General features: G+C 37.1%; 1 protein-coding gene across 1 annotated transcript in view; it reads left to right on the forward strand.

The window, feature by feature from the left end:
* Positions 1–20,819, forward strand: part of MAN1A1 (mannosidase alpha class 1A member 1) — a 692,509-nt gene that overhangs the window by 633,223 nt on the left and 38,467 nt on the right. The window lies entirely within an intron of this gene.

Consider the following 20,819-nt stretch of genomic DNA (forward strand, 5'->3'; position numbering starts at 1 on the left):
ATGCGGATTTCGTTCGGATGTCCAGTTGCCAACCTTGGCTATTTCCATTAAGGCCAGTCCTTTTATCTCAAGGTCCGTTTTTCCATCAGGATCTCAAATCATTAAATTTGAAGGTATGGAAATTGAACGCTTAGTGCTTAGTCATTGAGGTTTCTCTGACTCAGTGATTAATGCTATGTTGCAGGCTTCTAAATCTGTTTCTAGAAAGATTTATTATCGAGTTTGGAAGACTTACATTTCATGGTGTTCTTCTCATAAATTCTCTTGGAATTCTTTTAGAATTCTTAGAATTTTACAGTTTCTTCAGGATGGTTTGGATAAAGGTTTGTCTGCAAATTCCTTGAAAGGACAAATCTCTGCTCTTTCTGTTTTATTTTACAGAAAGATTGCTAAACTTCTTGATATTCATTGTTTTGTGCAGGCTTTGGTTCGTATCAAGCCTGTCATTAAATCATTCTCTCCTCCTTGGAGTCTTAATTTAGTTTTGAAGGCTTTAAAGGCTCCTCCTTTTGAGCCTATGCATTCTTTGGACATTAAACTACTTTCTTGGAAAGTGTTGTTTCTTTTGGCCATCTCTTCTGCTAGAAGAGTTTCTGAATTATCCGCTCTCTCTTGTGAATCTCCTTTTCTGATTTTTCATCAGGATAAGGCGGTTTTGTGGACTTCATTTAAATTCTTACCTAAGGTTGTGAATTCTAACAACATTAATAGAGAAATTGTTGTCCCTTCCTTGTGTCTTAATCCTAAGAATTCTTTGGATGTGGTAAGAGCTTTGAAATATTATGTTGAAGCTACTAAAGATTTCAGGAAGACTTCTAGTCTATTTGTTATATTTTCTGGTTCTAGGAAATGTCAGAAGGCTTCTGCTGTTTCCTTGGCTTTGTGGTTAAAGCTTTTGATTCATCAAGCTTATTTGGAGTCGGGTCAAGCCCCGCCTCAGAGAATTACAGCTCATTCTACTAGATCAGTCTCCACTTCGTGGGCTTTTAAGAATGAAGCTTCAGTTGATCAGATTTGCAAAGCAGCAACTTGATCTTCTTTGCATACATTTACTAAATTCTACCGTTTTGATGTATTTGCTTCTTCGGATGCAGTTTTTGGTAGAAAAGTTCTTCAAGCAGCTGTTTCAGTTTGATTCTTCTGCTTATGTTTTAAGTTTTTCTTTTCATTTATGAGAATAAACTTATATTTTGGGTTGTGGGTTATTTTTTTCAGCGAAAAATGGTTGTTTTTGTTTTATCCCTCCCTCTCTAGTGACTCTTGCGTGGAGTTCCACATCTTGGGTATTGCTATCCCATACGTCACTAGCTCATGGACTCTTGCCAATTACATGAAAGAAAACATAATTTATGTAAGAACTTACCTGATAAATTAATTTCTTTCATATTTGCAAGAGTCCATGAGACCCACCCTTTTTTATGGTGGTTATGATTTATTTTGTATAAAGCACAATTATTTCCAAATTCCTTTGTTGATGCTTTTTACTCCTTTCTTTATCACCCGACTACTAGGCTATTCGTTAAACTGAATTGTGGGTGTGGCGAGGGGTGTATTTATAGGCATTTTGAGGTTTGGGAAACTTTGCCCCTCTTGGTAGGATTGTATATCCCAGTGACGTGCGGTGAGATCTGAGACTGGTGAGGCAATGGCCTGAGAAGCACATACAGTATATGAACCCAATAGAGGTAGTAGCTTAATTAGCCTGTGACAAGCAGAAGTTTCCTGCCAGCTTAAAGGGACAGTCTACACCAGAATTTTTATTGTTTTAAAAGATAGATAATTCCTTTATTACCCATTCCCCAGTTTTGCATAACCAACACAGTTATATTAATATACTTTTAACCTCTGTGATTATCTTGTATCTAAGCCTTTGCAAACTGCCCCTTTATTTCAGTTCTTTTGACAGACTTGCAGTTTAGCCAATCAGTGCCTGCTCCCAGATAACTTCACGTGCACGAGCACAGTGTTATCTATATGAAATACATGAACTAACACCCTCTAGTAGTGAAAAACTGTTAAAATGCATTCTGAAAAGAGGTGGCCTTTAAGGTCTAAGAAATTAGCATATGAACCTCCTAGGTTAAGCTTTCAACTAAGAATATCAAGAGAACAAAGCAAAATTGGTGATAAAAGTAAAATGGAAAATTGTTTAAAATTACATGCTCTATCTGAATCATGAAAGTTTATTTTGGCCTAGACTGTCCCTTTAAGCTTTTAAATAAGTACAAATCTATTTCAAGTTAAACTCATGTTCTGACCCAAAATCTGCAGTCAGAGTTTTACCCTGTAACTATGTAACAACATATTTTACAAACAGACACCAGATAATTACAATAATAATGACAAGAAAAAAAGTTTCAAGCTGTTGCTCATTTGCAAAGCATTTTTTTATTTAAATTTTTAAAGGGATTTAATAGTCTAAATTTAAATACATGAGTGCATTTCAATTCTAAAAAGAATCTTTTTAGCAATAGGCTGCAGTAGCAAAAACTGCTGCTAGGAAAAGTTACTGCAGGTTCAGCAGAATACGTAAATATGCTGCTTATGACTTGTGCAACAGCATTCAAATATAGTGCCACCAATAGCTTGTATGGCACATACTGAGTCATCAATAAAATGATACAGACCATCACGGGCACTATGTTTGAATGAGGGTCCACATAAGCAGCATACGTGTGTATGCCCTGAAACAGTAATATATTTTTCTAGTAGCATTTTTGTTAATGTGAATATAGTGCAAAGATGCTTCTTTTTAAAATTGAAATGAACTAATGCACGTTTTATTGTGCCACTTTAACATATACCTGTATTTATATAGTTACGGAATCTGTTGGTGCTACAAATACACAGACACACACACAGACTGACTCAAACAGACTCAAACATACAAACACACTCACACACCTCACTCAAACACACATACAAAGACACACATACAGACTTACTCAAACACACACAGACAAACACACTCAGACTCACACAGACTAACTCAAACACATACAGACACACAGACTCACAGTCACACACACAGAATCACATACACACACAGACTAACTCAAACACACACAGACTCACAGACACACACATGGACTCACATATACAGACACACTCTTACTCAAACACACACAGGCTCACTCAAACACACACACACAGACACAGACTCAGACAGACTAACTCAAACACATACAGACTCACATATACAGAAACATACAAAACACAGACAGACAGACTCAGTCAAACACAGATTTGTAGATAGATACATAAATACACAGACAGACACTCACAAACCCAGTGAAACACACACAGACTCACTCAAACACAGACTCAAAATTTAATTTTAAAAAAGATTGATATAGATGAACAATAGTAGACAGTAATTGAAATTGTATAAAAAATAAATAATTTTTTTTTTTGTATTTATTTTTATTTTCTACAAAACAAATAAGTGCATCTGTACAGTATCAGTATCAATACTGATTTGGTTGCCTATGCAGGTTTTTCCCACTACAACACAATAACAAATAACACAAGGTTTTGGCTGTAAAAAAAACTGTGTCTTCCCAGCATATGTGTGACAGTGTGTGTGTATACTCACACACACGTATATATATATATATATATATATATATATATATATATATATATATATATATATATATATATATATATATATATATATATATATATATATATATAAAAAACATTTTCTACAAGCAAAAATCTTAAACATTAACATTGTGATTGCAAAATAAGGAAACCTCCTTAATTTGTAAAAATACATGGGTAGTACACTTTGTAACATAATTCAGATTTTATAAGAAATGTAGTGTGTGCTAGCACTGGCAGTAAGTGCTGCCAGGTACAGTACTTACAGCAACTGCATAGAATACTCTATTTGTGTCTCCAGAGGGCTCACAGTGAGTACAGACAGACTGCATCCCTACAAGTTCTAAGGTGAGGAATAATCCTTGAAATAGACTCACATACATGTGTAGCTCTTCCTCTCTGCTAGGCTCCCTGCAAGGTGGGTGGGGCTGACAGCACAGTGAGAAATAAGAACAGTAATACAGGCTGTACAAACATTTCTGGCAAAAGATTTGTATGAATTTCCTGCACACTGCATTGCAACTGATCTTGAAAACGGCACCAAGGAGGAGTGTCCAAACACTAGCACACCATTCTCTAACCCCGGTAAACTGATCATATAAAAGTAAAATCTCAAGGGGGCATACACTGACACTTCCCCACTACAGCATGTTAGTAGCTGAAAAAAATAAATGTTTTTCCTATCCCTCCCAAACCAGACTGCACATACACAGTGCGCTCTACAGAAACTTACTTAAGGTGTTTGGCAGGCAGGAGCCCCAGTTGGCCGGACACAGACCCAGCTGTAAATTCTGCTCCCCTGTAGTTACGCTACCTCTAAGCTCTAACACTATTTCTTGCTGCTGTCTTAGGGGATATGGTTCGCTGTACATGCACACAGAGCAACAGAGTAAACATGCATGCAGCGCAGCATTACATTATGTAAATAAACCATTTCATTTTAGCCTGCAGCAATCATGTAATTTGGATGATTGGTACTACATGCTGCTAAAATAAAATGGTTTATTTATATAAGAATACAGAAGTGGCACATTTGCGGCTCTAGTCAATGCCTTACATTGAGGATGGGAACTGTGGTCAGGCTAAACCCCATTATATCGTTATGTTGCAACTTGCAATGTAGTCAAGAAATGGTAAATTGATTCAGAATCATAGGAATTATCATCATAAAATTTACCATATGATGATAATTCCTCTGATTCTGAATTAATTTACCATTTCTTGACTACATTGCAAGTTACAACTTATCGATATAATGGGACACTGTGTGTGTTTTTTGTATGGCGCTGTTGATTACCTGAGGTCGCCTCTGGCTCTCTCCTCCGTTCACACCTCACGGTCCTCCACACACAGCTGCCACACAACAGCAGCTGACAGCTCCTCCTAGCCCTAGCTGGCTCTATTAGTCAGCGGTCTCCCTGGTCTGGTTGACCCAGACAGACCACTTCACTTCCTTCTATGGGATCCAATGCAGCAGGGCAGGCACACCACGGCACACACTAAATACAACCAGCTCCCGCCTCCTGTGAGTTTTCTTCCCGCCTGAAGTGAAGTCTGTGTCGGGCGGCGTGACGTCACTCAGCAGCCCAGCAGGCACGCCTCCCTGGCAGTGCTGATGCTGATTGGCTGTGTGACCTAGCTCCATCATGGAGGCGGTTTTGAGAACCGCCTCCATTAGAGCTTGAATGGGCCCGGGGCATTCCCCACTGGGTGGCGCTAAAGTGGAACTATATTCAGATCCATGTTGCGCAATTTATGGAGGGCAGCGGACAGGCTCACTGCCTCCAAATTGCGCAACATGAATGCTGAATTTAATTTGGCAGCGCAAGCGTACTAGTGCAGTACAAAATATTATGTGGGTAATCGCCGGCGGGGGTGGGGGGTGTACCCTTGGGAGTGGGGTGGCCCCCCAAAAAAAAAAAAAAAAAGACAAACATATTTTTATTTTTTAAATAAATATTATTTAAAATCTTTCTTCTCTGATTGGACAGGGTAGGCACTGCCTCCCCTGCCTCCTATTACTGCACGTCACTGGTATATCCCATATATCACTAGCTCATGGACTCTTGCCAATATGAAAGAAATGAATTTATAAGGTAAGTTCTTACATAAATTAGGTTTTTTTCTTTCTTGATTCAGCTAGAGCATGCAATTTTAAGCAACTTTCCAATGTACTCCTATTATATATGTTTTGTTCTCTTGCTATCTGTATTTAAAAAAGAAGGCATCTAAGTTTTTTTTGGTTCAGAACTCTGGACAGTATTTTTTAATTAATGGATGAATTTATTCACTAATCAGCAAGGACAACCCAGGTTGTTCACCAAAAATGGACCGGCATCTAACTTACATTCTTGCATTTCAAATAAAGATACCAAGAGAATAAAGAAAATGTGATATTAGGAGTAAATTAGATAGTTGCTTAAAATTTCATGCTCTATCTGAATCACAAAAGAAAAGAATTTGGGTTCAGTGTCCCTTTAAGTCTCGATTGGCTCTCCAAATAAAGCAAATGGTGGGTGGAGTTTGGCTTTTGAAATATAATTGCAATAAAAAAGATGTTTATTTTTAAAATGTTAAGACTTGACTGATTTGTTATTCTGTAATTACAAGGTGTTTACTGTCCCTTTAAGGCTACATAAAACAGTCATCTAAACAAATTAAGGATATTTCCTCTTAAACATAGATACTAATGAATATGAGATGCTTTTCCGTTTGTCATCTTTATTTGTGGCACATGGCTGACCTCAAATGTGTGTGTGTGTGTGTGTATACACACATGGATATGTATGTGGATATGTATGTATGTGTGTGTGTGTGTGTATATATATATATATATATATATATATATATATATATATATATATATATATATATATATATATATATATATATATATATATATATAAAAAAAATATATATATATATATATATATATATATTTGTGTTTTTGTGTTTCTGACCTTGTCCTCTATTGTGCAATAAAAGTATCACATATTATGGGGGAAAAACTTTGGGCTATGGACAAGCCACAAAAATATTTCACAGAGTAAAAACAAATGTAGTAGTTACTCAATCTTTCAACTGTGGAACTTCAACCCCTGTGTAGTTGAGCAATAACTATAATTGCTCTCTGAAATTCAAAACATTTATTTAGTACAAGAACATTTGCTCAGAAGATTTTTGCATTGTTTCTCAAATAAAAACAGCACAGCAGTTGAAGGCTCTTAAATGAAAGATTGTAGAGTAATACATGTTCATATTTTTAAAATAAATAAAATTAAAAAAAAAAGTCCATGCACTCACTTTGTGTTAAAGTATGTTTGCCCATCTGCTCAATACAAATAATTTAAAAATTTCTAGGAGATTGACACACTTATTTTAAATGCAATAGCCCTTTCTTTCATAAAGGTGGTAAGAGTCCACAATTCATTACTCCTGGGAATTACCTTCCCTGCCTCTAGAAGGAGGCAAAGATTCCCAAACCCCGAAAAACTCTAACTCCTCACACCTCTATGGTAGTTAATCTTATATTTGCCTGGAGGAAGGTGAAAAATGGAGATGTGCAGATAATTTCTTCATTGAGAGGGGTTCTCAAAATTGCCCCAGGAGAGGGAAAATTACTTTCGTTCCCTAAGAGCTCACGTATTTGTTTTGGGGGTAGTATTACTATGATATTATTCACTATGGAATCTTCTGAATCTGTCTCTCTTCCTACCTTGGAAGCTGAAATTTTTGAACACCTTTCTACCAATGTTAATTGTTTATTGAATCGGGCTTTGGTATTCCCTCCTTTACACTTAGGGCCAGATTACAGTCACGTGCTAAATGTTACACGCAAACAAAATGGGGTTTGTAGTGGGATTTTGCATGCGTCGGGTGTAGAGCTCGTATTACAAGTTTAAAGTAAACGAGTATGCGTGAGCAAAAGTGTCACAGAACACATCAAAAATACATTAAAAAAGTGCAGTTACACTCATAACACTATCTTAACACTTTAACACTAAATTATTCATAAAAAAAATTGCACAAAAAAAGTTTAGGGTTCAAAGATATGAGGTCTCTGGTGTTAGGAAAAAAGGCAGGCAAGTAACTTTTACATTGAGATACATATATTAATGTCTTAATATGTGTGTGTGTATGTATGTATATAGGTATATATATGTTTGTTTGTATGTATTTATATATACTGTGTATGTATGTGTATATATATATATATATATATATATATATATATATATATATAATATCAAAAGAAATTCCTGAGGCGGAAAAACCTAAGAGGATGCGCTTGGAACACAGGTTATCAAAGTAGGACCTAACACTTTAAGATTGGGTTTGTACCCGTATGCATAAATAAATATAAACAGCACAGTGTTTGGTATGTGTGAAAAATTAATAATAATGACGAAAATAGATTGTGAGTAAAACAAGTGCTCAGGACAATTTGTGTATAATATTAGTGATACATTGAAATAATCAGATATCACAGATAAACAATGATATTTGTGGCGATGAGTAAAATATAAAAAAGTACTTATCAATGTCCCAAAAAATGCTGTGATGTAAAAAATAAGTGTCCAATCCTAATATGTTAACGGTTATGTGTTCAGGTGTTTGGCGTGCTCCTCTTGTGTCCCGTGGTGCGATGGGTCAGGGTGTCTAGAATGGAAGATAAACAAGGGGCGCCAACATAGTGTGAATCGTTAAAACAACAAATATGAAAGTGATGTGCAAAAAACTACTCACAAGGAAAGTGGCACCTTAAATGAATAAGGTGCGATAAAGCAGGCTGACATTCAAATTCCAGCAGTCAGTACGCTGGAGGTCTCACCCAGAGGACCTGTGGAATCCAGATAGGCGTCTAGAAAGTAGCACCCACGTTTTTTAGGGCCAATGGCCGGACCAGGTGAGCTGCAAGCTGATAGGTGTTCTCCTGCTGCACTCACGCCACCGAGACTTTTCTCCAAAACTGACAGTGCTTCTTTCCACGATCCACTTGTTTTTGAAACAGGACTTTTACCACGGAACCTTTCATACACTGACACTGTCAGTTTTGGAGAAAAGTCTCGGTGGCGTGAGTGCAGCAGGAGAACACCTATCAGCTTGCAGCTCACCTGGTCCGGCCATTGGCCCTAAAAAACGTGGGTGCTACTTTCTAGACGCCTATCTGGATTCCACAGGTCCTCTGGGTGAGACCTCCAGCGTACTGACTGCTGGAATTTGAATGTCAGCCTGCTTTATCGCACCTTATTCATTTAAGGTGCCACTTTCCTTGTGAGTAGTTTTTTGCACATCACTTTTATATTTGTTGTTTTAACGATTCACACTATGTTGGCGCCCCTTGTTTATCTTCCATTCTATATATATATATCACACAGAGACAGTCCAGCACTCACTTACAAGCTCTCAGCTAAGATTAAAAGCAAAAATGGATACACATCCTATGACCCTGCAACATGCACAGCCCTGGGTGCACAATAGCACCCTCAGGAAGCTGCACTGTCCCCAGAGTCATAGGCAATTAACCCCAGACAGGTCTGGGTGCAAGGCCCATAGGGAAAATTACAAAACAAATTAATACAGTACACAGAGAAAGTCCAGCACTCACTCACAAGCTCTCAGCTAAGATTAAAAGCAAAAATGGAAGAGTTAGTTACCGCATCTGGCCAAATGGGACAAGCCCAGGTACCACGTCAATGTCTCTTCCAAAACCTGAGTCCCTAAACAACCACGCAATGCAAGCTCTCAATCAAACAAACTGGGAACAAGTGAAGGGTGCACAGGCTTATGTAATCACCTTAGACATATACAAAACATGGAAGGGGACTGCACTCTCAGACCGGACTGGGTACACATCCCATGACCCTGCAACATGCACAGCCCTGGTTGCACAATAGCACTCTCAGGAAGCTGCACTGTCCCCAGAGTCACAGTCAGTTAACCCCAGACAGGTCTGTGTGCAAGGCCCATAGGGAAAAACAAATGAATACAGCACACAGAGAAAGTCCAGCACTCACTTACATGCTCTCAGCTAAGATTTAGCAAAAATGAAAGAGTTGCTGGGTCATGGGATGTGTACCCAGTCCGGTCTGAGAGTGCAGTCCCCTTCCGTTTTTTGTATATGTCTAGGGTGATTACATAAGCCTGTGCACCCTTCACTTGTTCCCAGTTTGTTGGATTGAGAGCTTGCATTGTTTGGCTGTTTAGGGACTGGAAGAGACCTTGACGTGGTACCTGGGCTTGTCCCATTTGGCCAAATGCGGTAACTAACTCTTCCATTTTTGCTTTTAGTGTTAGCGGAGAGCTTGTGAGTGCTGGACTTTCTCTGTGTGCTGTATTAATTTGTTTTGTAATTTTCCCTATGGGCCTTGCACCCAGACCTGTCTGGGGTTAACTGCCTGTGACTCTGGGGACAGTGCAGCTTCCTGAGAGTGCTATTGTGCACCCAGGGCTGTGCATGTTGCAGGGTCATGGGATGTGTACCCAGTCTGGTCTGAGAGTGCAGTCCATTTCTGTGTTTTGTGTATGTGTGTGTGTGTGTATATATATATATAATAAATATATATATATATATACATATATATACATACATACAGTAACACAGTATCCCACAAAAGTGAATACACCCCTCACATTTTTGTAAATATTTTATTATATCTTTTCATGTGGCAATGCACATTATGCACATTATGGTTACATTTAATCACATTGTTTTAATCACTATAAACACTTATGCCCTTAGCCTATCAGGCGGATTTTAACAGCATCACAGACCTATCAGAAGACTTGTTTCTTCTGTCCTCACACATTCATTTTGCTTATTGGTTCACCAATTGGGGGAGGGTTTCACTAGCCTTTATAAGGCTGCCATATTTTGTTTGTTGCTTGTCAGAAGAAGGGACTGTTTGGTGTCCCGAAACGTCACAGAAAAAAAAAAAAAAACAGAATAAAGTTTTTTTTGTCACAGATGACTGAAGCCCAGTGAGTGCTTATTTGACCTTTGAAATTATATATATATATATATATATATATATATATATATATATATATATATATATATATATATATATATATATATATATATATATATACACATATATATACACATACAGTAACACAATATCCCACAAAAGTGAATACACCCCTCACATTTTTGTAAATATTTTATTATATCTTTTCATGTGACAACACTGAAGAAATGACACTTTGCTACAATGTAAAGTAGTAAGTGTACAGCCTGTATAACAGTGTAAATTTGCTGTCCCCTCAAAATAACTCAACTCCAATAATGCCTAAACCGTTGGCAACAAAAGTGAGTACACCCCTAAGTGGAAATTTTCCTAAATTGTAGCAAAGTGTCATTTCTTCAGTTTTGTCACATGAAAAAATATAATAAAATATTTACAAAAATGTGAGGGGTGTACTCGCTTTTGTGGGATACTGTATATGTATGTATATATACACACACACACGAGAAGTGCACTCACAGGAACGAGCAACCAGCTCAATACCATTGTTAGCCTGTTCTATGGCGATTTACCACCTGGGTGCAACTTCTTTTAGCCCAGTAATGCTTTTCACAGAGTAGAACTTTCCTCCTGTAGTATATCAGCCTGATCCCACCTATTACGGTCAGTCCAGCGCCGAAATACCAGGCAATTCCTCTCTGAACAAGGAACACAGCAACCCCAGCAACTATCGTTTCAGCCTTCATTGGGCCTTGTCAGTGAGGTGTAGCAGTATTCCTCTAAGCACAATGAGCAAGGAGTCCATGTCTGGTTGCCCCTTTTTCCCATAGGGAGACTATATATATATATATATATATATATATATATATATATATATATATATATATATATATATATATATATATATATATATATATATATATATATATATATATACACACAGAGAAAGTCCAGCACTCACTTACAAGGTCTCAGCTAAGATTTAAAAGCAAAAATGGAAAGGTTAGTTACCGCATTTGGCCAAATGGGACAAGCCCAGGTACCACATCAAGGTCCTTTCCAATACCTGGGATCCTAAAACAGCCACACAATGCAAGCTTTCAAATCCAAACAAACTGGGAACAAGGGAAGGGTGCACAGGCTTATGTAATAACTTTAGACATATACAAAACACGGAAGGGGACTGCACTCTCATACCGGACCGGGTACACATCCCATGACCCTGCAACATGCTCAGCCCTGGGTGCTCACGGGCACTCACAGGAAGCTGTGCTGTCCCCAGAGTCACAGGCAGTTAACCCCAGACAGGTCTGGGTGCAAGAACCATAGGGAAAATTACAAAACAAATTAATACAACTCACAGAGAAAGTCCAGCACTCACTTACAAGCTCTCAGCTAAGATTTAAAAGCAAAAATGGAAAGGTTAGTTACCGCATTTGACGAAATGGGACAAGCCCAGGTACCACATCAAGGTCCTTTCCAATACCTGGGACCCTAAAACTGCCACACAATGCAAGTTCTCAAATCCAAACAAACTGGGAACAAGGGAAGGGCGCACAGGGTCATGGAATGTGTACCCGGTCCGGTATGAGAGTGCAGACCCCTTCTGTGATTTGTATATGTCTAGGTTGATTACATAAGCCTGTGCACCCTTCCCTTGTTCCCAGTTTGTTTGGATTTGAGAGCTTGCATTGTGTGGCTGTTTTAGGGTCTCAGGTATTGGAAAGGACCTTGATGTGGTACCTGGGCTTGTCCCATTTGGCCAAATGCGGTAACTAACCATTTTTGCTTTTAAATCTTAGCTGAGAGCTTGTGAGTGCTGGACTTTCTCTGTGTGTTGTATTAATTTGTTTTGTAATTTTCCCTATGGTTCTTGCACCCAGACCTGTCTGGGGTTAACTGCCTGTGACTCTGGGGACAGCACAGCTTCCTGTGAGTGCCCGTGAGCACCCAGGGCTGAGCATGTTGCAGGGTCATGGGATGTGTACCCGGTTCGGTATGAGAGTGCAGTCCCCTTCCGTGTTTTGTGTATGTATATATATATATGACATTTAGTTTTTTCAATATCTGTATACTGTTTTTACTCTTTATTGTGAGAAAAAACGTTCCCCACCCATTTGCTTGTACTATACAGATAAAGCTGTATATCTCTGTTTTATTAAATCAGACATATTTTACTTGCTGTAAGAAATTTTGTTCAGGGAACTTAATTTTTTTCCCCTGTATATAATTCGGTGTGTATAAGCTTCTGAATAGCTCAGTAGGTAGCATGCTGAACTAAGGACCAGGAGACGCACGTTCTAATCCAGCACAGAAACTCTGCTCAGCAATCTCACACACAACCTGATGTGGTTATTATACTATTAATGTGAGTTAGGTCATATGGACATTAAAGGGACAGTCTACTCAAGAATTTGTATTATTTAAAAAAATAGATAATCCCTTTTGTTATACATTCCCAAGTTTTGCATAACCAACACGGTTATATTAATATACTTTTTACCTCTTTGATTACTTTGTATCTAAGCCTCTGCAGACTGCCCCCTTATTTTAGTTCTTTTGACAGACATGCATTTTAGTCAATCAGTGCTGACTCATAGGTAACTCCTTGTGCGTGAGCACAATGTTATCTATATGGAACATGAACTAACACACTCTAGCTGGGAAAAACTGTCAAAATGCCCTGAGATAAGAGGGGGGCCTTCAAGGTTTTAGAAATTAGCATATGAGCCTACCTAGATTTAACTTTCAACAAAGAATACCAAGAGAACAAATAAAATTTGATGATAAAATTAAAATGGAAAGTTGTTTAAAATGGCATGCCCCATCTGAATCATGAAAGTTTCATTTTGACTAGACTGTCCATTTAAGTAATTTATTTATCTAGTTTGTGCGACAACCATTCCTTAAGTTTTGTAGTTTAACCACAAATCTTAATACAATACTACAGCCTTAATCTGTTGTACTATTTGTGCAGAAAGTCTCATCTTCCATATTTTTCTGTGTTGTGGGGGGGTGGTTGTGTGTAGGTTCTCTGATTATTGCCTTATATGACAGTTTATATGTATTTATTAGTTATACCTATTTGCAATTATGAAGATTTTATATAAGTATATATAATATACTGTTTAGTTGTAAGTGATTAAGGAAATGCTTATACACTACAGAGTTATAGCATTTTATTGATTTCACTTACTGTATGATTATTCAGATAAGCATTTTATGCATTTGCAATAATGTTTTGTCATATACTAGTTTGTGGTATTTACCAATATGAGAATCTGTATATGTTTTTGTTGACAACAAATTCATATTTTTTTTCACATGTTTTCCTGTATATTTTGTTATATATATATATATATATATATATATATATATATATATATATATATATATATATATATATATATATATATATGTATATGTATGTATTTTTGTGTGTGTGTGTATCAGTGATGTGCAGTCACTAGAGGCAGGTGAGGCAGTGCTTCACCTCTCATATGGGCAAAAATAAATATTTTTTTTTATTGGCTTTAAAAAATAAATAAAAAAATTGCTATTTTTTTTCCCCAGCATTTTTTTTTTCACAGCTACATGTTGTGCAATGGAGAGGCACAAGCAGGTCTGCCCACCATTACACATGCTGCGCCATCTACTGGATTAAAGTGGTTAAGCTCATTGCATGGCCCATTATCTGCTTATTTGAGGCAGTCCCATTTGGGCTGACCCAATCCAGTGAGAGGCATTAGTAAGTGGAATTTAGGGTTGGGGCTGGATGTTAAATCATATAAAACAAAACAAAAACGGAAAAAAACAACTTTCATTTATTTTGTTGCTGTCCTGTGAAGCTGACAGCTTTGCTAAAGTGAAAAAGAGAGTTCTGTTCTTCCCCTCTAAGTGCAGTGGAATGTTCCACTGTCACTTGCTGAATCCTTACAGAGCAGGAAACGGAGAGAGGCAGAGAGAGCAGTGTTTCACCCACATTTTATTGTAGTAAGTGCTGCAGCCGTAGATTTTACTGAAATGGATTCTGTTAGTGAAAATGATAATTTAATGAATGTGGTTTAGTGTTTTTGTTGAATTGTGTTCAGATACAGCTCATTAACAGGGGGTCAGTAAGTGAGCATAACCCAAGCAGAAGAGTAAAGTAGTATTCTACATCTCTTGTGATTCACAAATTGTGTTCAGATGCAGCTCATTAACAGGGGGGACAGTAAGTGAGCATAACCCAATACTGACAGGAAGTCAAAGGGTCAATTCAGATTTAAATCCATAATTTAAAACCCAAAGTTTGAAGTAAAGTGTGCAGTGTCCACATTATTTAAATTAAAGTTTTTGACATTGAATATTGCTAAGCCTCCCTTTTTCATGGTTATTTGATTTAATTAGGTACAAACTCCATATATGTTATGTCTGTTCAGTCAGAGGATGCAGTATCTATTATTATTTTTCTCTGTGTCTCCATTTATTTAAAGACTGCTGTTAACTTGTAATTCACAAATCAATTGAAAGCTGTTGCATTGTGTTTTTAATATGTGCTGCCTTTATACAAGTTTATATTAATAAAAAGGAGATGAGTCATTTAAAACATATATGTAATTATTGCAGTTAAATGTTTTTAGAAATAATGCCACTGTAAAGTAACTGGTTAAACACATAGTCAAAGGGAGACATTTAAAATTAAACTTTCATGATTGAGGTAGAGCATGCTATTTTAATAGACTTTTCTAGTTATTTATATTTTGACAATTGTTACTGGCCCCATGTCAGCAAATCAAATTAGTTTTTGAAAGGAACATGAAAGTCATAATTACATTTCCATCATTCAGATAGAAATGGCACACAAAAAATAAATAAATAAACTTTCTATTTTAATTTTATTATGTACTTCATTCTTTTGGTATCCTTTGTTGAAGAGCATACCTAAGTGGGATGTGCACATGCATTTCCTGAACACCATATTGCAGCAGCTGTGTTGGCAGTATTGATAACTTTGTGTAAAACTTGTATGGTAAATTATTTCTATTTTTACGATACAGTAGTAAGTAGAGAAGAGATTGTGTATCATTCTAATTGCTTAGTAACTGGCACTGTGCTACAGAATTGTGTGAGTGTGTATATGAACAGAGTGTGTGTGGGTGTCAGTGAGCAGAGTATGTGTGCTTTATTCTCCAGGTAATCAATACATTTCCGATGAGCTGGTGCTTTAGTGCAGTGTTTCTCAACAATGGTCCTCAAGTACCCCCAACAGGTCAGGTTTTCATTATAGCCAAATCAGTGCACAGGTGAAGTAATCAGCTGATCAGTAACTCAGTGGTTACTAACTTGCTCTCACCCATCGCCTGATTATGTCACCTGTGCACTGGTTCAGCTATCATTTAAACCTGCCCTGTTGGGGGTACTTGAGGACCATTGGCAGCCTCCCAGACCAGTTTTCTTCTCGTCCAGTTCTTGGTAATGTCACTGTTGTGCCATATTTTCTCCACTTGATGATGACTGTCTTCACTGAGTATATCTAATGCCTTGGAAATTCTTTTGTACCCTTCTCCTGACTGATACCTTTTAACAATGCGATCCCTCTGATGCTAGTTGCTGTGGGATGCGACTAAGAAAATTTCAGGAAAGACCAACTAGAGCAGCTGAACTTTATTTGGGGTTAATCAGAGGCACTTTAAATGATGGCAGGTGTATGCTGACTCTTATTTAACATGATTATGAATGTGATTGCTTAATTCTGAACACAGCTACATCCCCAGTTATAAGAGGGTGTGCACACTTATGCAACCACATTATTTTAGTTTTTTTTTTTTTTTTCTTCCCTCCACCTAAAAGATTTCAGTTTATTTTTCAATTGAGTTGTACAGTTTATAGGTCAGATTAAAGGACATTTTAACAGGGGTGTGTAGACTTTTTATATCCACTGTATGTGTATATATTTATATAAAGAGTGGAAAAAGGTGCACTATACCGTTACAAGAATAATAGTTCCAATCAAAAGAATAAAACGTTCTTAGCCCAAAATTCTATTGGGATATATCAATGTTTCTAAATAAAAAAGATAACTGTCTCATAAATGTCTCATAAAAGTGACTTGCTCAGATGAATCAAATGAATAAATGAAAAGAGTAAAAAAATAAATATAAATAAAAGCATAAGCAAAAGATCAATTGCAATCCATTTAATTGATTACAGGTAAAGTGATAAATGCTTCATGGACAAAAAAGTGCTGATTAGTGCTGATTAATGTCCTCCCAAGCCCAGTGTTCAAAACAACAAAGGCTGTTTCAGGCGTATAAAATTGTCATTGTAGATCTGATACAAACTTCTTACAATGATATCCACATGTGTATAAAAAATGCCCACTTACAAAAAGTAACCTTAATCAAATGAGGTAAGTGTTGTGCATCTTTAAATAGCAGGTCCCGTATCTGTCAGTTCGAATGTTTGCTTCTGTGCAACATGGGTATGATGAGATATCCTTCTCTCTCTTTACGCCTTCTCTCTCTTTAACCCTTCATTTTCTCTTAATACCCATATATATATATTATAAAAGGCCAGGTATGTTTGTCAGATGCAGTCATGCGCAGTAGAGACTGCAGAGGACAAATATACCTGGCCTTGATCAGCAGAGGAGTGCGCTCTGTGGAAGCTGCCTGGTGGGGGCGTGGCCGGGTGTGCTGTGATGGGGGTGTGGTCAGCGGGCATAACAAGGGGAGTGGCCTCGCAGGCGCATGCGTGTCGATCGGCGTGGCCAACGGGAGAGACCAAAAGAGAGGAGGGAAATATAGAAAGCGAGCAAAATTGAGGGGGAGAGAGAGCTCAAAAGAGAGGGGGGAGAGAGAGCTCAAAAGAGAGGGGGGAGAGAGCTCTAAAGAGAGAGAGAGCTCAAAAGAGAGAGGGGGGAGTGAGAGCACAAAAGAGAAGGGGGGAGAGAGCACAAAAAGAGGGGGAGGGAGAGAGAGAGCTCAAAAGAGTGTGGGGGGGGGGGAGAGCGCAAAAGAGAGGGGGAGAGAGCAAAATAGAGGGGGAGAAAGCAAACGAGGGGGGAGAGAGAGCAAAAGAGGGGGAAGAGCAAAATAGGGGAGAGAGACAGAGCGAAAGAGGGGGGAGAGAGCAGGAGACAGAGCAAAAGAGGGGGAGAGAGAGAGAGCGCAAAAGAAAGGGGGGGGGAGAGGGAGCAAGGGTTGGAACCGCGGTACTTAAAAAATTGGACCGTGTACACAGGAAATATGGTCTTAGAAACAATTATTATTAGGTTGTATATGTCTACTGCTTGTACATCAGTTAACATATTGTTTCTTTATATATAAACCATTGTGTCTTGGTAACATTGTAGATATTGTATGCTTATGTAGGTATTTACATTTTACTCTGCATGTTTAAATTCCTATATACAGTCTTACAGGACTTTCACAGTTTTCAGTATTGCATGGAGATCCTTTAGAGGAAATCTCTCTGTAGATGCTGAATATTTACCATATATATTTTTAATTCCTACATACTAAGTGTTTTTCACTTTGAAAGTATTTTAGTTAATACAGTCTCTGCTTTTCTGATCAGGTTTTTGTTTCAGTATCTGCAGTATACCTATTTATATAGTGCTTGTCTAAACAGTCAGGCCAAATTTCATACTGAATTTGTACGTATTGTATAATATATGCAGATGTTTGTGTATACTGATTTTTCTTTTAGAAAACTTGATATCATTTTTTTGCATACTTCGGACTTCCAGATTCATTCCTGTGTCTTTCAGGAGATTTAGTTTTTCTTTTCGTAAGAAGATTCCTCCTAATTGATCAGCTAACTTCAACTTCTTTAGAAGTCCCATGATGCAGTAATTATCTAATTAAGCGTGGAAGCAGAAGGTCTATGCTTAAGAATTCTAGACCGTATTATAAGGGTACTTGGTCTCAATTTGGAAGCAATTTGCATTAGGATCTACAATATACTCGCACATCCTTATCATATATAATTTTCTATGCTTGCTCTGGTTGGCATTCTTAGACGTTCACTGTTTGTTGTCATCTTTCTGTTTCGTTTGGATGCAGCTCCTCCTTGTTATAATATTCTAGGAGTATTGTTCGGTGTTTAGGCGATCTTAATTGTCCAGGCTTTTTTATTTATGTTCTTTAACTATGCCCATATCCAGCTTAGAGGGTGTCTTTTCTAGAAGACATTAAGATTATATCCTAATGTGTTTATTGTTGGTGGATTCGGGCAGATAATACTTCAGAAGGTGTCTCTCCTGGAATCCTACTTCTTTTAGTCAGTAGCTCACTACATTTGTAACCTTTTTTTTTTTTTAATGTTTAGGTGCAATCTGTGGTAAGAAATCAGATTTTTGCCATCTCTGTTCTTTTTCAGAGAAAAATTGTTATTCTTCTTGATGATTTAGGCATTAGTTAGAATAAAGCCTGTAATCAAACCTTTCTCTCCTCCTTGGAATATTAATTTGTTTCTGAAAGTTTTGATGTTTCCTCCTTTTGTTACCTATGCGTAAGGTTTATATAAAGCTTATTTCCTGGAAAGCGTTATTTCTTTTGGCTATTTCATCTGCTAGAAGAGTGAGGTGTCTGCACTTTCTTCTGATCCTCCCTATCTGTTTTTTAATAAGGATAAAGCTAATTAGTTTGCTCTTTTTCATTCTCACCTCTGTCAGCTTGGCTATACGTCAGACTGATTACTATAGCGGTGGGAGGGTTTTATATAGAGCTCTGAGCTTTGGGAATCTTTGCCTCCTCCTAGTGGCAAGTAAGTTAATTCCCAGGAGTAATCGATCGTGGATTCTTACCGCCATGAAAGAAATTATCAGGTAAGCAAAAATGATATTTTTTTATATTTTTCATGTCCAAATGCCTGATTTACTAAGCCTTTGTCAGGACCAATAACTAAACAAACTTATCAATGTTTTTACGAGTTTTAGTTTTTGGACTATGTTTTGGACAAAAAAAGTTGTGTGTTGCATTTAAAATAAGTCCTTTGAGTGCCTTTTCATTGTAATTCTCAGAGATATATATCCAGAGGTTTATACATGTTAAACATTCCTGTTTTCCAAATGATTAAGTGCTTTCTGTGGACCCTTCGTACTTTGTAGCAATAGATTTCCCTTCAGGCCTACATTAGTCATTAAGCAGTGCTCTGAAGAGTGAGGAAGGCAACAGCTCATTTCTGTGGTGCATGTTTATACAGTTGAGACCCGTTCATTGCGCTGGTTATCTGTAAACACATGACACTAGGAATCACTGAGGTAATGCATTATTAATGTGCTATATAAGTAGACTGTATTGTTAAATAAATGTAGTGTCAAATGGGAAAGAATAATTTAAGCATACTTGCTTAGCATTACATTTGGTTCACCAAGTAAGATAGTTCTGACCTCAACATGAGTGGATATACCATGTTAATAGTCATGAGAGCCCACACTGCTCACCTCTTTAATTTGTGTTTTATTAGTGGGTATAAACTTTTGATATTAGTAGGTAGTACATGTAACCTGCCTGTATATATTGTAATTACGCTTTTTAAATGAATGTAACTACTAAAAGCAACAAAAGAGTAAATACATATCAATATGTGTTATGAGTTGAACAGTTTCTATATAAATTGTTTGTCCGTTTTCATGAAGAAGCTTGGTTTTGCACAGCCCTAATATATCTGTTAAGACTTAACTGCAGTAATTTAATTTCCTGGTTTATATTCCATAATAACACATCCATATGTTAGTTACCTGTAAATAACAAAGTAGTAATAAGCCTTTTATACTTTGTCATTATTTTTATATACATGTGTATTAAAGGTAAACATTTAAATCCAATCACACAATGTGAGATAAAATATTTAATTGTATTAATTATTGCTAATGGTTTGAATTTATATCTGTGTAGTTTGTATTGCAGTGTCATATCACAAACTCTGGAGTGTCTCTTTCATATTTCTGTATAATATTTAGAGTGTATGTTTATATCCATGTTCTTGAACATTTTTCTCTCACGCCCCAGTGCAATGATATAACATACCTCCACAATTCTCTTTCTGTCCTTTATATAAAAATGCTTGACTTTTACAAAACAAGATAACTATTGCATTTATTTAAACCTCTTGCTAATTAAAAACGGAGAAACAAAAGGGTGATGATTAAAAAAATAATATCCAGCTCGGAGAGAAATTATAGTGCAGGCTTCGCAAGGACTGAATTCTCTAAGAAAAATATTGAACCTTGAAACTCAGGATGAGGGCTGACTCCCA

Source organism: Bombina bombina, chromosome 4, assembly GCF_027579735.1.
Source record: "Bombina bombina isolate aBomBom1 chromosome 4, aBomBom1.pri, whole genome shotgun sequence".
Taxonomy (NCBI): Eukaryota; Metazoa; Chordata; class Amphibia; order Anura; family Bombinatoridae; genus Bombina; species Bombina bombina.